Genomic DNA, 15,114 nt, shown 5'->3' on the forward strand with positions numbered 1-15,114 from the left:
GAAGTCTATGGGTTCGCCTGAAAGGGGATTGTGTAGAGATCTGCCTGATGGGCCAAAGGTGATCCTGAATGTAAGTAAGACCCAGACAGAGGCTGTTGTTGCTCAGGAAAGTGTTCCTTTAGAGCAAGCCCTAGGTGAAGAGGGTAAGGGCAGAATTTCTGTGAGGGATGAATTGCTGCTTAGAAAAGCTCCTGGAGAAAGGAATCCTCATGGTAATCGGTGCAAGCAGTTCCCTGCAACTGAAGGGTGTGAGAGTGATTTAATCAAGGAAGTTTCAGTTCCTAGCAGCCAAAAATTGTCTGTTGTGAATGGATCCACTGACTTGCCTTTTAAAAGATCCAGTGTGGGTAGCTTTAAGAAGGTTTCAGAGGAAGTAAAAGTTGTTAAGGAATTGAGGCAGCCCTATAACCAAGTGGCTGTGTGGGGCCAACTTGTTGGGGAGACAATGGTGTTGGAACAGGAATGTCTCCTTTCTGATTCTTTAAACGAGCAGTTTGTGCTTCAGGGTTTGAGGATAGATTTGGTTACTGATGTGTCAGAGCAGAGCAGTTTTATGGCTGAATGCTTGAGGATGCGGGGGAGAGCAAGCAAACTCTCACCCGCAGACTCTTTGGATTTGTGTGGTATCTCTTTAAGACAGAGTCCAGCCTTGGAAATGATAGCAGTTACGAATATGAAAACTGGTGGACTGGCTCTGGTCTGGGGTAGTGCAAATTACTTGCCTGGCTGGGAGGGGAAGGACTTGCTAATAGCTGTTAGCTCAGAGGGCCCACCCCATCAGCCAGTGAATTCTGTTAAGCAAGAGAAATCAGGGTTTGATCCTGCAGGACAAGGAGGAAAGAGAAAACTGAATTTTTGCAAAAGGAAGCCACAGGTTAACCCTAAAATGCCCAAACTCCAATGATATTGAGCCAAAGGTGTGGCATGACAAAAACGATTGCAGATGGACACTTGCAATGAACTTGTTGTTATTGCTAAATTTTGTAATGAATGTGTTGCTATTGCCACAAACTGTAAAAATGTACAATGTGCCTAATCTTTGGGAGAATCCCTTGAACATGTTAAAAGGAATACATGAGAACACACTTTATGTTAAAAGGCCTTGCTATATTGATGTTTCACAGTTGAGGCCTGTAAACAATATGGGAACTTTTCACAGGGGAAAAGACATTCCAGACCTAATGTGCTGTATGAAAAGGAAGACTGAGGCACACTACCACCATATTGCTTTCATGGCAAAATGCCAAGATTCCTGTACTATGAAGAAAAGACGGTTACTCACCGTTGTAACTGTTGTTCTTTGAGATGTGTTGCTCATATCCATTCCATTAGGTGTGTGCGCGCCGCGTGCACGATCGTCGGAAGATTTTCTACCCTAGCAACACCGGCGGGTCGGCTGTGGAGCCCCCTAGAGTGGCGCCTTCATGGCGCCGAATATATACCCCAGCCGACCCGGCGCCCCCTCAGTTCCTTCTTGCCGGCTACTCCGACAGTGGGGACGGGGGGCGGGTTTGGAATGGATATGAGCAACACATCTCGAAGAACAACAGTTACAACGGTGAGTAACCGTCTTTTCTTCTTCGAGTGCTTGCTCATATCCATTCCATTAGGTGACTCCCAAGCCCAACTTAGGTGGTGGGGTCGGAGTGAGACATTGCTGTGTGCAAAACCGCTGACCCGAATGCAGCATCGTCTCTGGACTGCTGCACTAGTGCATAGTGAGCTGTAAACGTGTGGACTGATGACCAAACCGCCGCTCTACAAATGTCCTGTATCGGAACATGCGCCAGGAAAGCAGTCGAGGAGGCTTGGGCCCTCGTGGAGTGAGCGGTGAGGTGCGGTGCTGAGACGCCTGCCAGGTCATAGCAAGTCCGGATGCAAGACGTAATCCAGGAGGATAGGCGTTGTGAGGAGACCGGTGAGCCTTTCATTCGGTCGGCCACTGCAACGAAGAGTTGCGTCGTCTTTCTAAAGTGCTTTGTGCGGTCAATATAGAAGGCCAGGGCCCTTCGTACGTCCAGGGAATGCAAACGTTGATCCTGGCGAGTGGCATGTGGTTTGGGATAAAAGACCGGGAGAAATATGTCCTGGTTGATATGAAATGGAGAAACCACCTTAGGGAGAAAGGCAGGATGTGGACGAAGCTGCACTTTATCCTTATGGAAAACTGTATAAGGGGGCTCGGATGTAAGCGCCCTGAGTTCAGAAACGCGCCTTGCTGAGGTAATGGCTACGAGGAAGGCTGTCTTCCAGGATAGATACAAAAGTGAACAGGTGGCTAGTGGTTCAAATGGAGGACATGTCAGTCTGGAGAGAACCAGATTAAGGTCCCACGTCGGGACGGGCTGACGCTGTTGTGGGTACGTCCGGTCTAAGCCCTTGAGGAATCTAACGACCATCGGGTTAGAGAATACCGAGGACGTGAATTCCCCTGGGTGAAAGGCTGATATAGCAGCCAGGTGAACTCTAATTGAAGATATCGCCAACCCTTGCTGTTTTAGGGAGAGGAGATATTCCAATATGAGAGGAATAGGTGCCTGCAACGGGGGCGTGGCTCGTTGTTCGCACCAACATGAGAACCGTTTCCACTTGGCCAGGTACGTAGTCCGTGTTGAGGGCTTCCTACTGCTCAGCAGAATCTGTTGGACAGAGTGCGAGCATTGCCGCTCTGCCTGGGTGAACCATGGAGCAGCCACGCTGTGAGGTGGAGTGATTGCAGGTCGGGGTGACGCAGCCGACCGTGGTCCTGAGAAATGAGATCCGGACATAATGGAAGCGGGATCGGTGTTTGAACCGAGAGTTCCAACAGTGTGGTGTACCAATGTTGTCTCGGCCACGCTGGAGCGATCAGAATTACCTGTGCCTGGTCTCTGCGCAATTTGAGCAGTACCTTGTGGACCAGAGGAAACGGAGGGAAGGCATAAAACAGGTGGTCTTTCCAGGGAAGGAGAAACGCATCCGAGAGGGAGCCCGGAGCTTGACCTTGTAGGGAGCAGAACACGTGGCACTTCCTGTTGTCTCGAGATGCAAACAGGTCTATCTGGGGAAACCCCCACCTCCGGAAGATGGAATGTATGATGTCCGGACGGATAGACCACTCGTGCGTCTGGAAGGACCTGCTGAGTCGGTCCGCTAGAGTGTTCTGGACTCCAGGGAGGAACGATGCCGTGAGATGGATTGAGTGGGCGATGCAGAAGTCCCACAGGCGAATGGCCTCTTGGCATAGAACTGACGAACGTGCTCCTCCTTGCTTGTTGATGTAAAACATGGCCGTGGTGTTGTCGATGAGAACTAACACACAACGGCCACGTAGTTGATTGAGAAATGCCTGGCACGCCAGGCGCACCGCCATCAGCTCCCGAACATTGATGTGCAGGGCTAACTGGGGTGCAGTCCACAGGCCCTGGGTATGGTGTTCGTTGAGATGGGCGCCCCAACCCAGAGATGAAGCGTCTGTGACCAGATGCAGAGAGGGTTGTGGGGCGTGAAATGGCATCCCTTCGCGGACCACATTGTGATCTAGCCACCAGGTGAGGGAGGTCAGGACCGAGTTCGGGACCGTGACCACCATGTTCAGGCTGTCCCGATGTGGACGGTATATTGATGACACCCAGGTCTGGAGTGGGCGAAGCCGAAGTCTGGCATGCCTGGTTACGTACGTGCAGGAAGCCATGTGACCCAGCAGGGTAAGGCACGACCTCACCGTGGTAGTTGGGAAGGCCTGTAGCCCTTGAATGAGGCTCGTGATGGTGCCAAAGCGGTTGTCTGGCAGGATGGCTTGTGCACGTCTGGAGTCTAGAACTGCGCCGATGAAATCTATTCTCTGGGTAGGTTCTAGAGTGGATTTGTCCTTGTTGAGTAGGATGCCCAACTCGTTGAATGTGTGCACTATTCTGTGGACGTGAGCTTGAACTTGCTCTTTGGTGCGACCGCGTACCAGCCAGTCGTCTAGGTACGGGAACACCTGTATCTCCTGCCGACGAAGGTACGCTGCCACGACAGCCATACATTTCGTGAACACTCTTGGGGCCGAGGATAGGCCGAAAGGAAGGACTGCAAATTGGTAGTGCACCGTGTTTACCACGAATCGCAGGAAGCGTCTGTGAGGTGGGTAAATTGAGATGTGAAAGTATGCGTCTTTCATGTCGAGGGCGGCGAACCAGTCTCCAGGATCGAGGGAAGGGATAATGGCCCCCAAAGAGATCATGCGGAACTTCAACTTTACTATGAATTTGTTGAGTCCGCGCAAGTCCAAGATGGGCCGCAGACCTCCTTTGGACTTGGGGATCAGGAAGTAACGGGAATAAAATCCCCTGCCCCTTAACTCTATCGGAACCTCCTCTATGGCCCCCATGGCCAGGAGCGTAGAAACCTCCTGTATAAGAAGTTGCTCGTGAGAAGGGTCCCTGAAGAGGGACGGGGAAGGGGGGTGGGAGGGGGGGATAGAAGAAAACTGGATAGCGTATCCCTTCTCCACCGTGCGGAGGACCCAGCGGTCCGAAGTTATAAGGGACCAAGCACGGTGGAAGTGGGAGAGGCGATCCCGGAAGGAGGGGGCTGGATCCTGGGGGATGACTGGGGCGCCGTCCTCGACCGCACCTTCAAAAGTTCTGCCTGGGGCCTGAAGGTGGTCTAGGTGGCCCTTGGTTTTGGCCGGGTTGAGGGCCGGTCCACCTTCTTCTACCACCTCGCCCTCGCCTCCGGGTCGAGTCCTGTCTCTGACGAGGCGGGGGGGGGGTAGAAGCGCTGAGGCTGCGGCCTAAATGGTCTGCGCTGAGGGCCCACAACATGCATCCCCAGGGAGCGCATGATTGTTCTCGAGTCCTTGAGGCTCTGCAGGCGAGAGTCCGTCTTGTCCGAGAACAATCCATGTCCCTCAAAGGGCAGATCCTGTAGGGTTTGCTGCAGCTCCGGAGGCAAACCCGAAACCTGAAGCCAGGAGATCCTGCGCATAGCGATACCCGAAGCCAGGGTCCTCGCAGCTGAGTCTGCTATGTCCAAGGAGGCCTGCAAGGAGGTCCGAGCCACCTTCTTGCCCTCCTCTACCATGGCTCCAAACTCTTCCCTGGACTCCTGGGGAATCAACTCCTTAAACTTCCCCATAGAGTTCCAGGAGTTAAAATTGTAGCGGCTCAGTAGCGCCTGTTGGTTCGCCGCTCTAAGTTGCAGCCCTCCGGCTGAGTAAACCTTACGGCCAAACAAATCGAGCCGCTTAGCCTCTTTTGATTTAGGCGCTGCAGCCTGCTGGCCGTGGCGCTCTCGTGCGTTCACTGATTCCACCACCAGTGAACACGGTTGGGGGTGGGTATACAAGTACCCGTAGTCCTTAGACGGGACAAAGTATTTCCTTTCCACCCCTCTCGCTGTGGGTGGGATAGAGGCAGGAGTTTGCCATATCGTATCCGCATTCGTTTGAATCGTGCGGATCAGGGGTAACGCCACCCTCGATGGGGCATCCGCTCCAAGGATATTCACGATCGGGTCGTGCACCTCCACTATCTCCTCCGCCTGCAGGTCCATATTACGGGCCATCCTGCGCAGAAGATCCTGGTGAGCCCGAAGATCTATTGGAGGTGGGCCTGTGCACGATGTGCCCGCCACTGCCTCATCCGGAGAAGAAGAGGAAGATGCCTCCGGTGGAACAGGATCCAAGGGCTGGTCCTGGTCTCCCTGTTCCTGGGCTGGAGCATCACCTGTGCCTGGGTCCAGGGCGTCAGGTGGTGCGGACCCAGAAGCCTCCATGCCCCCTGGCGGAGGCCGAGAAATGGTGGACTCCGGGGCCCCTCTGATGGAGTGACCGGAGCGAGAGGTCGAAGCAATTGGAGCCCCTTGCGCCTGATGGTACGCCCACGGGGTCCAAAATGACCAGTGAGATGGGCCATGAGAATGGTCCCCTGTCGTGTCCTGCCAATGTCCCAAGTCCTGTTCCTCGGCTTGCCCCTGAGGGGGGTATGCCGATCTCGAGAGGTCCTCCGAGGAGTGGGACACCGATCTCGATGGCCACGGCGGTGCCGAGAGCGTCGAGACGATTCCCATTGGCTGCGGTGCCGCACGGTGCCGGTCCGGAGATGATCTATCTCTACGCGGTGCCGGCGATCGGTGCCGGGACCGCGACCGGTGCCGATGACCTCGTCGGTGCCGGGAGTCGGATCTGGACCTCGACGAGGACCTGGAGTATGCCCGGTGCCGGGAGCGGCCTCTCGACGTCGAGCGTCGACCGTAGCGGTGCCGAGAACTACGTCTCGACGTTGATCGGTGCCGACGATCATAGCGGTGCCGAGACGTAGAGCGGTGCCGCGAAGAAGATCTTGGCCGCGAGTACGACCGGTGCCGAGGCGATATTCGGTGCCGGGACTGCGAGCGGCGTGGGGACCTGCTTCGGGACCTGGATCGGTGCCGAGGTTCCAGCCCTTGCGATGGAGGGCGCATCAAGGCAGGTTTCCCCCTCGACTGGACCGGGCGAGTCAACGGTGCAGTCGGTGCCGGTGGTTGAGGCGGTGCCGGCTCCGTGAGAGCTATTAAGTCTCTCGCCGCCGCGAAGGTCTCTGGAGTCGACGGGAGGCACTGTATCACCGCCGGTCTCGGTGGAGACGCTATCCGCACCGGACTCAACGGCCTCGGCGCCGGAGTCGACGGTGCTGGAGGCACCTGTTTCCGGTGCTCCACCGGCGGACGCGGCTCTACCCCCGGCACTGGGGGAGCCGGCGTCTTCGGCACGGATGTCCCCGTCTTATGGGCTTTTTTATGCCCCGGGGATAATGACCGGCGCCGAGGCACTGCTTGCGGTGCCGACGAGGTCCGGTGCCGGGGAGGCTTGTCTGACGCCACTCGCGTGGTCGTCATAGCCGGTGCCGCCGGGGCACTGCGCACCGAGGTGCTAGGTGCCGGGGCCTGACTTGTAGATGGAGCGTCCGGACTAAGTGCCGCCTCCATCAGGAGTTGCCGGAGCCGAAAGTCCCGCTCCTTCTTGGTCCTTGGTCTGAAGGCCTTACAGATCTTGCACTTATCTGTTTGATGGGACTCTCCCAGGCACTTCAGACAGGAGTCGTGCGGGTCGCTCGTGGGCATAGGCTTAGCGCAGGAGGCGCACTGCTTGAAGCCGGGAGCGTTGGGCATGAGCCCGGCCCCGCGGCTGGGGGAGAAAGGGGGAGACGACCCCCTTAATCCCCTGAACTACTTAGAACAACTAGAACAACTTTTAAACTATTTAACTATTTAACTATAAACACTGGAACTATAACTATAACTATAACTGTGATAGAACAAACTAAGCTAGGGAGAGTGGAGAACAGCTAAGCAGCGCTCCACAGTTCCAACGACCGTCAGGGGCGGTAAGAAGGAACTGAGGGGGCGCCGGGTCGGCTGGGGTATATATTCAGCGCCATGAAGGCGCCACTCTAGGGGGCTCCACAGCCGACCCGCCGGTGTTGCTAGGGTAGAAAATCTTCCGACGATCGTGCACGCGGCGCGCACACACCTAATGGAATGGATATGAGCAAGCACTCGAAGAAGAACATTAATATCTGCATTTATTTGTTGTTAATTGGGTTCCAAACATTTGCCCGAGCTTGTGTGGATAAAGTAGCGGTTTTCTTTAGCTCTTGGCAAGATCACATGAGACATACAGGAACGATGCTGCCAGAGCAGATCCAATCCACTATTGTTCTAACTAAGTTTTCCCTTGGGTTTGTAAAGAGGTTCCATCATGTGGTTGAACATGATTTTGATAAACCATTTCTGTTATACACGGGTATGGCTTCTAACCCAATACTAGCTGTAGTGAGACAGAACCCAGGATGGGGAGCTCTTGGGATGCAGTCAGGGATGTTTGGGTCATCCCTTCCTGCATCAATTTTGCGTTGGGGGTGTGACGTTATTGACATAAACTGGGACCGTATAGATCATTGTTGCAACCAAGGTCCTGTAGTGGCACCCAAATCTTGTATAAAGGGGGTCAAATGGGGTGTCTAGGGCAAGGTTATGGTTTACTGGTTATGATTATGCTGTCTATATGTATGTATCAGTTTTATGGTCGAAGTTATGAATATTGGCTCTATACTGTCTGTATGGCAAACTTATGCTATGCTTCTGGGTGACATCCCAGACAAGCTGAGATTAGCTCTGCCTAGCCTGCTTGATGGCCCATTAAGGACCATCAGCTATACAATGGACCCATTGAGAGAAGGCAGATACGCCTTGTAACTCAGCAAAGTATGCAGGGACTGGCCCATGTGACTCCAGACTCCATTTTGCTGTAATTTTCCACAGTAAGAACAAAGAGGTATTCTTACACCTGGAAAAGACTATATAAGGCTGATGCCTCATCTTCATCTTGTCTTCAATCCTGCTTCTTACCTCTGGAGGAACTTTGCTACAAGCTGAAGCTTTGAACAAAGGACTGAGGACCCATCCCAGCGGGGGATGTATTCCAGAGACTTGATTTGAACCTGCAGTTTATTCCATCGCTGCTACAAGCCTGAACCAAGAACTTTGCCATTACTGTATGTAATTGATTCCATTTAACCAATTCTAACTCTCATCTCTATCTTTTTCCTTTTATGAATAAACCTTTAGATTTTAGATTCTAAAGGATTGGCAACAGGGTGATTTGTGTATAAGATCCGATTTGTATATTGACCTGGGTCTGGGGCTTGGTCCTTTGGGATCAGGAGAACCTTTTTCTTTTACTGGGGTATTGGTTTTCATAACCATTTGTCCCCATAACGAGTGGCACTGGTGGTTATACTGGGAAACTGGGGTGTCTAAGGAGATTGCTTGTGAGACTTGCGGTTAGCCAGGGGATGAGACCGAAGTCCTCCTAGTCTGGCTGGTTTGGTTTGCCTTAGAGGTGGAAAAAACCCCAGCCTTGGGCTGCAACTGCCCTGTTTGAGCAATTTGTCCTGAATTGGCACTCTCAGTTGGGTTCCGCCAGAACCGCATTGTCACACTGAAGTTAGCCTTAGTTGCCTGTAATTGCCAGGAGCATCTCTGGAGCCTTTTTTATGCATTGGTGTCATATTAGCTCTCCTCCAGGCATCTGGTGTGGAAGCTGATTTAAAGGACAGGTGACTTATTGCTGTTTAATTTATCAATTTGTTCCAAAACCAGTAGGGATACTGGTCCTTACTGAATAGTCAAGTCATGATCACTGGCCCCAGAGCAACCACGGACATCCAGTCCAGTGATCAGTTCATCTTTATCCAACACAAGGAGGCCCACAATAGAGTCACTCCTAGTTGGGCACAAAACTTTGTATTAGAAAAGTATCTATAATTTTTTAAAATGGCCAAGGACGATTTACTCCTGGCTACGTGAGACCGCCCCTGTCTGTCTCCCAGTAGGAAGTCCCCCGGGCTAACCTAATTTCTTCCCACAAGTCATAGACAGGTGCAAAAGGAGAAACATTTCCTGCTCTCTGGTTTGGATTCAGTGAACTGTGCCAGCCCCCCACCGGTTCATCTGCTGGGCTGTGTCAGTAGCAGCTTGATCCCTATCCATTCGAGGTCCGGGGTTCTCAATAACCAAGAACGTAAAACAGGTAATGATGTGTCTAACGCAGGGGCTCTCAAACTTCATTGCACTCCGACCCCCTTCTGACAACAAAAATTACTACACGACCCCAGGAGGGGGGACCGAAGCCTGAGCTCTCCCGACCCTGGGTGTGGGGGGAAAGCCAAAGCCCAAATCCCCCCACCCTGCGCGGGGAGGCCAAAATCGAAGCCCAAGGGCTTCAGCCCCAGACAAGGGGCTTGCAACCCGAGCTTGACTGCCTAGGGCTGAGGCCCTCAGGCTTTGGCTTCCCCCTCAGTCAGTGGGGCTCGGACTTCAGCTTTGGCCCCAGACCCCAGCAAGTCTAAGCCAGCCCTGGTGACCCCATTACAATGGGGTTGTAACCTACTTTGGGGTCCTGACCCACAGCTTGAGAACCACCTCCCTGCCCACCACTTTTTGTACCCTCTCTCCCCTACCTCAGTGGGCTGTAACCAGCGACATACCCATCGCCCCCCCGCGTTTCCCCATTTCCCCTCCCAAGGGAGAATTTCCATCTCCTCTTCCTTATTGCCCAGATTCCCCTGCCAAGAGCGGTGTTGCTTCCCTTCACGAGTGATATCCTGCAGGGCACCTACACCACAGCCCAGCATTCCCCTGCGTCCACACTGGTGTTCCTGGCTTACGGATAACCCATCCTGCAGTGAGAGACTCCATCTCCCGTGTCCCTTTCTTCCCTCCACTGCAAGGTGCTGGGGGAGAAGGAGAACATGTCCCGAGGGCTGAGGCCCCATGGGATTGCTGGCGTTGCAGCATGCTCTCCAGGAACCCTCAAGCCTCTGCAGCATCAGAACAGCAGAGCCTGGATTGGAGCAAGGGCAAGGCCTGTTTTCCACAGAATCCTTCCCTCAGGCCTGGAGCATTTAGGGCAGAAATCCCTGGGGGAGTTAATGTTGCTCTAAAACGAGCTGCCAAGCGGGGGGTGCAGCTTCTTGACACCACCACACAAAGGGATCTGTTTGTTGAGCTGCATAAAGCCCTGCACTGATTCTCGGAGAGGATTCCCCCGAGCAGTTGGGGGAGGCAGGGCCTTATTCCTTCCCTCCCGTGAGAGGGCCGTGTGAGAGCTTGTAGGAAGCCAAAGGCAGCTTTCTAGAGGGTTAATTCAGAAAGTCCCTGTGGAACCTAGGGGCTGCAGCCTATGGCAGGAAGGAGCCAGGTGGTGGTTGGAGAGACTCTAGGAGGAATGCTATGGGATGGCGCTCTGATCTCCTCTTCACTCTGCTTCTTCCCACCCCCACCTTTGGGGTAAGTGCATCACCTTCTCCTTACTGCCTGTGGGCTGGAAAGCAGAGATGGCAGGAGAGAGGTTGCCCACTCAACCCACGCACAGGGGGATCCATTGCAGCTCACGTCCTCCTGCTTGTCCTAGCCCAGAGCAATGCCTGTCACCGAGCCTGGACTCTGTGACTGCATTAGTAGCCAGCAGGGGAGTGTGGCAGGAGAAGACACAGAACATGTCTACAAACACTTTTTCTGGACTGCTGAGGTGGGGGGAGAGGCCAGAATCCATCTGGTGCTTTAGGAGTCTGAGGACGCTCTGGGATCGGGAGCGAAGTCTCGAGAGCCTCGGGAGGTGCAAGTTTGGAGACATATGGCTCCTACCTAGTCCAAAGTAACGTGCCGTGCTCCCCCACAAGAGCCATGTTAACAGGCAACACTGCCTCTCTCTTTCCTTGGCCACATGTATCGTGTCCTTTTTCTGGTGGCTAGTCTGGAAAAGGAGGACAAGAGCTCACTACTGCTACCACCTGAGGGAGTTGCTGGGTTGAGATCAGCTGGTAGAAGGAGGCAATAGCCCCAGAATCTGGGACTTCAAGGCCCTAGAGCGACCTCTTACCTTTATAGACCCCCCGCCCCATACACAGCTATTTTAAAGTTTAGCCTGATAGTAAAGAGACCCCTTTCAACCCTTCACCACACAAGAGAGCCGGCAGAATTTGTCATTAACTATTTATTTCTCCTTTCCTGGCTCCCAAACTGCTTCTCCTCCCTACTGCCGCCAGCCACCTTCGAGTTCTCCCTCTTCTCTCCCCGGCTCTGCTCACTTGAGTGCAGCAGCTCAGCGGATGGTCCAGCTTTACTCTTTCACTTCCATTCTTCTTCCCTTCTTCGGGTGGCTGCATTCGCCATTGAGCAGCTGATGGAAATCCCTGAGTGCTCGGCCTAGGCCAGGGGTCTCCAACACGCGGCCTGCGGGGCTATTTCTCTAGCTAAGCGGCTCCAGGCCACAGCCCAATGCCATCCTGCACCCCAACCCCCTGCCATGAGCCCCCTGCCTGCACCCCAACCCTCTGCCACACCTCGCACTCCCGCCTGCACCCCACACTCCAACCCCCTGCCCTGAGCCCCCTGCCTGCACCTCAACCCCCTTCTGCACCCCAACTCCCTGCCCTCATCCTCCAGCCACATCCCACACCCTTTCTGCACCCTAACTCCCTACCCTGAGCCCCCTGTCTGAACCCCTCACCCCTACTGCACCCTGCACCCCCTGCCTCACCCCTCCAACTCCCTGCCCTGAGCCCCCTGCACCTCAACTCCCGCTCTGAGCCCCTGCCACACCCCTCCTGCCCCCTCTGGGGGCAGGCCCTCGGGCATCGAGGGGGGAGGAGTGTCAGTGATGCGGCCCTCGGGCCAATGAACTAGTCCTCATGCAGCCCTCGTGGTCATTGGAGTTTGAGACCCCTGGTCTAGGCTCACAGGCCCAGCAGCTAAAGCCAGGCCCCACTGAGAGCAGGGGGAGATTAGCCTGGAGTGTCAGGAGTGGAGGCTTGGCCCATGGGGACCCAGGCACTGCCGCTGCTGCCGCCTTCATGGTGAATCCTCCAACGCATCGCCAAAGGGCTCTTCCACATTCTGCAAACTGGCCTCACGGGCTGACTGTCTAGGAGAACAGAAACCCTTTGTTAGAGCCGGAGAGTCTCTTGCCACGGCTCCCTGAGGGTCACAGTCAAACACCTGCGAGTCTCTAGGAGACTCTCAAGGAGTTCCCTGCTCAGGCACTTGGCACCCACTAGCCATGGTCTCGGACAGCGGCATTGCCAAGGGAGCTCAGCAGATGGTCCCTTCTATGGCTTCCTGAGTGGGAGGGAGGTTGGTCTCGTCATTTAAGGCCTAGTGTCAGAGTCAGGGCTCCTGGGTTCTCTGACTTTGGAAATGGGTGGAGTCTAGTGGTTGGAGCTGGACTGGTATCAGTCCCACACTTCCCTCCTGCCTCTGTCAGGGACGTCGTGTGTGACCTTGCAGCCAGTTGCCTTCTATCCCTATGCCCCAGTGAACAGGGATAATACTGACCCCCCTCAGAGGGGCTGGCAGGGATCACCATCATCATGACTCAAGTTGGAACGAGTTGTGCTCTTGGTTATGAAGGGCCCAGATTCAGTCCCCATGGATGCCCAGGGGGTCTGTATTGTGGCCATGGTTTGAGTCACCTAGCATTACAGGCTGTTTAGCCCGGTCCTGGCCAGGCGTGGTGCATCTGCTCCTGGCCCTCTCATCAGACACAAGAAGATGGCCCACCAAGGACAATCCATCAGCTCCCATCTGGTGTTCAGCTCCAGGATGGATGGGGAGCCCTAGTGAGGCCATAGAAAGACAGGGGGGTGTTCTTTGGTGGAAACTGCTGGAGCTTCAGCCTCTGCTCCCACCTCCACCCCCACGCTGAGGGCTTCAAAAGTGGTGCTTGACCCCAGGTCAACAAAGTAGCCGAGCTGAGGCCAGGGTGGGACTGATCCTAAGAAAAGAGCAGATTTCTCCTCGGCTCTAGGGAGATTCCCCTAGGAAAAGCAGCTGGGGTGGGGCGATACAAGCACTACCCCTCAGCCCTTGAATAGCGGGCAACTGGGACTTTGGGAGCCAAGGGACTCGTGTATCTTGCTTGAGATCAGAAAGGGGCAATGGAGAAATTGTACAAAAATCAATGTCACGGCTGGGTCAAGGGCAGCCAGACCTACTGGTCAGAGCCAGAGTCCACACTCACATGACAGGAGTGGAGAGTCAGCCAGGTCAGGATACTGGAAGATCAGCAGCAAAAGACAAACTTGTGATCACCACCACAACTCAGATGCCAGGAAATCAAGCCAGGGGAGTGGCAGCAGAACCAGGCAGCACACGGTCCAGAACCGGGAGCAGGCCTGGTGTTCAGTCAGCTTCGTGTTCCTGCTGCTGTCTTATGCAGGGCCAGGGGGCCAGGGAGCTTTCCTGGGACTCCTCCAATAGGACCTCAGGAGTGGAGCCTCAAACTGGGGCTGAACTTCATGGGTCCGAGGTAAGCAATTTTCAGCAGGCTTCCAGGTGGAGGGTTGGAGTGTGGCTGCTCCCATGAACCCTGCAGACCCGGGTTGGAGACCCCTGGGTCGTGACAGTGAGTGATCTCTCCCCGCTCAAACCTCCTGCAGCAGGAAACCGTCTCCAGGATCCTGGACACCGCCTCTGAGAATAAAATGAGGATATCATGATGAGAAATAGGGCTCTGTACCAGGGCTGGGATCCAGGGACAGGGAAAGCTCCCAGCCAGGCTATGCATCGGGGATGCCATTTCTCCCCCAAGAGACCCACACCCCCAAGGAGTAAATGGGTCTTACCTCCATGAGGGACTGGGGTCTTCCATCTAAGCCTCTTTGAGAGCTGGCATTGCTGGGACGAGGTGACCTGTCCCCACTGCTCCCTGACGTGGCTCAGCTACAGGAAGCGCCCGTCCTGGAGGCTGTGCCAGATCCCAGGGCCTGGAAGACAGCTGGAAGGAGGCTCCTATTCCTGTCACACCCAGAGACCCCATAGAAGGGCCAAGGGGAGAATAAAGGGCAGAAGGTGAAGCTAGCCCTGAGCCTCTGTCCCACCCCCACCTCCTCAAAAGTGGAGCTTTCCGAGCTCCAGGGGGGCTGTGGCCCTGACACAAGGGCTTTCCTGCACCATATGGGGCAGGGAGAGCTCTGCCTGGGCACAGCAGGAATGAGCGGGGGTAGACCAAGGAAAGGGGGGAGGGGAGTGGGTGCAAGGGAAAGAGGTCCTGCCCCATATGAAGGAATTTGGGGGGCAGAGGGAAGAACCCTGCTCCACAGAGAGGGGAGAGAGTTTCTGTGAGTGCCAGGGGGCTCCATTTCCCCTTCTCGCTCTCCCACTCAGAGGGAGGCCACTCCAGCTGGCCCAGTCTGGTCCTGACCAGAGTCTGCAGGGTAGCAGTGGACCCACAATAGGGCTGGGCGGTTTTGACGGGGTTGGGACTCACCAGCATGGCGCCTCCCGCTGGTCGCTCTGGGAATTAGCTCAGTTGATGGGGAACGCCCTCTGCTGGCAGCATCCCATCTATCTCTTGTCCTCCATTGGCACCTGGAGCCGCGTTGCTCACCGCTTGACACTGCCCTTCAGGCCACTACCCCTCCAGCAGTGCCCACTAGTCCATCCTCACCCCATTCCAGGGGTGGGGGTTAGCAACAGTCCTTGCACCTGCCTCGGTGGCCAACCGCAACCCCCAAAGTCTAGCCCCTTGTCTCAAGGGCCGGTTACAATTTGTCTCGGCCACCGGATGGCCAGATGCAGTACTGCCCAGCCCGAGATGCTGGTCTC

The 15,114-nt window shown here is 55.0% G+C and overlaps 1 long non-coding RNA gene across 1 annotated transcript; it reads right to left on the minus strand.

Moving 5' to 3' along the window:
• Nucleotides 1–12,328: 12,328 nt before the first annotated feature.
• LOC128835822 (uncharacterized) lies at nt 12,329–13,612 on the minus strand. Its single transcript, XR_008444702.1, has 3 exons — nt 13,529–13,612; nt 12,981–13,124; nt 12,329–12,433 (listed from the first exon to the last, which is right to left on the minus strand). It is a non-coding gene; the product is annotated as an uncharacterized LOC128835822 (long non-coding RNA).
• Between the last annotated feature and the right edge of the window lie 1,502 nt (nt 13,613–15,114).

This window comes from Malaclemys terrapin, chromosome 4 (genome assembly GCF_027887155.1).
Source record: "Malaclemys terrapin pileata isolate rMalTer1 chromosome 4, rMalTer1.hap1, whole genome shotgun sequence".
NCBI classification, from domain to species: Eukaryota; Metazoa; Chordata; order Testudines; family Emydidae; genus Malaclemys; species Malaclemys terrapin.